The sequence below is a fragment of the Merops nubicus genome, unplaced genomic scaffold (genome assembly GCF_000691845.1).
Source record: "Merops nubicus isolate BGI_N331 unplaced genomic scaffold, ASM69184v1 scaffold33588, whole genome shotgun sequence".
NCBI classification, from domain to species: Eukaryota; Metazoa; Chordata; class Aves; order Coraciiformes; family Meropidae; genus Merops; species Merops nubicus.
In genome coordinates this window covers 1-2364 of record NW_008625682.1, presented here as the reverse complement: position 1 = coordinate 2364, position 2364 = coordinate 1, and positions in this window count along the sequence as shown.

Below are 2364 nucleotides of genomic sequence, written 5' to 3'. Positions count from 1 at the left end.
CTGCTGCTTCCTCACACACAAAATGAGTAAAACAAACACACTGATTGCAGAGGCTCTTTTAGAAAACACTGACTGAGCATAAGCTCTGGAATCAGGCTTGTGACCACAGCCGACGGGCAAGGCCCTGAACGCCGCCAGCCCGTATGCAGGGCTTAGCGAGAGAGCTTCAGTAATGAGAGAAGAGAGCAAAACCTGTCTTCGGGAAAAGTAGGGGAAAAAACTGCCCACTCCCAAGTGTTTTTTGCAACCTTATAGTGGTTGCTTCCAGCCATAACCTGAGGCTTCAGGAGGACAGCACAGGAGTCCCTCAGCTCCCTAGTAGAGCTGTCCCAGCAGAGCTGCTGCTCTGGCCGCTCTCCTGCTCTCCAGTTCAAGCCCTCCCAGACGCCCCGCGGTCAGCAGTGCCGGGGGCCTTTTGGAGAGAGAGCTGCTCTGGTACAGTTCCCTGGCTTCCTCTCACGGCTTCGGTTAAGAAATAATTATCTAAAAGATTTGCCCTTCCTTTCCCCAAAGTGTCCTGTACTTAAACGTTACAATCTGATGTTTTCATTCAATATGTCAACTGCACAACTCAATGGTGAACAAGAGCACTGGGCAGGAGCAGTGCTGCCTCGAACAGGGTCCGTACAAATCCTTGCTCACACACCGTTTAGTCACCTTTGTTAGCTAGCTGTTCCACGGCAAACAGGTAGTTACAGCTCTAGACGTGCTTCTCACTGGGAGGAACGAACATGAGACGTGGGAACCATGACACATTACAGCTCCTGGCTGTCTGGGGTGACCAGACCTTAACCTTCCAAAGCATACAGCCACCACTGCAGCCTGAAATCGTGGGTTCTTCTCTGGTTGAGCTTCTGTGTCCTGATCCACCTCAAATCTACCACTGAATTAACTACAGAACATGCAACCTCACTCCCTGCCCTCTCACCTCAGGGATGGGTCTTCACCTTTTCAGTGCCCATTCCTCCAATGTGACTTGCAAGAAATAAAGAGAAAGCTCTACAAGTCTCAACTGCAGCTTCCCAGCACTGCACAGAAGGGCAAGCAGTTGAAAAGGAAACACAACGCAGGAGTTATACCTGTTTCTAAAAAGAACTTTCTTGTCAACTCCTGGGCACGGAAGGATTCGGGCTGCCCCATGATGCAAGGCTTCCTCTCAGGCGGTGCCTGGGAGCTCTGCCCTGCTTCTCACCCCACAGTAACCTTCTACACCTGTACGCAACGGCACCGGCTGCTCCTCCTGGCTCGGCTGAGGGCCTTTGCCTGCAATCTCTGCTCAGTTTGCTACCTCTGCTGTCATTATTTCTCAGGCAGATTTTGCACAGGGCAGCTGAGAGCATCTGAGTTGACCTAGTGCCTCGCATTTCTCCAAATCCATACGGACATACTCACCCATTAAATATTTGGCTTCAGAGATGCCCACAGTTCAGAAATATTGTAACACCGGAGCTATTCAGGTAAGCAAGATCTACTCGAGTGCCACTGCCCAACAACGGGCTCCAAAGGAGCATCCCTCACACCAGGCAAGCGCCCCTCGGGAGGAGCCCAGCACCTCCCAGCACTAAGCAAGGTAAACCAAGCAGCTTCCAGCAACCAAGAGGCAACGGCAGCCTGCGGCACCACGATCCCCACAGCTTCACAAAACGATCACTTCATTTCTTCTTCACAGCACTCCAAAACACCTCAGCCAATGAAACTCCAGCAGGCAAAAGCATTTACAAAGTTGTACCCCAAAGGTGTAGCTAAAACCCATGGCAGAACTCTTCCAGTGCTAAAATAAACTGTCAGGCATACAACTATGCTGTGTAAGGACCACATATGCTTTGTGGGTGAAGAGGATTAGCTGCATCAGAACTCTTTAATATCTGTTTTTTAATAAACTGTAAACTTGAATATTACATATAACATGCAGTATACCTTGTGATGGAGAGGAGCCCAGCAGGGAAAGCCAGAGGGACTGGTAGTTCAGAACAATTTGCGTTTGCTCCCATAAATAGCATTACGGTTGGTATTTCAACTTAGCTTCTTTTTAGAGCGAGGACACCCTACATACAAGATACCTGCCTCAAACACACCAAGCCCCGTCACCCCACAGCAAAGAGTGAGGCAGTTCCAGGCCTTGCGCTCGCCCTGCTCGCCATTTCCCACACCGGCAGAGCTCCCTGGAAGCCGCGGGCAGAGGCGATGGGAGCTTTGCTCCTACCGCCAGGGGTTCCCCCACACGGCACCCGCCAGCATCCAGGTGGCACCCCGTGCCGCGAAGGCGGGCAGGCGGTCGGTCGGAAGGCAACAACTGCTCCGGGAAAGGAAGGGGGATTGTGTCGCACCTTCCCAAGGACAGACCGACGACGGGCGCCAGGCATG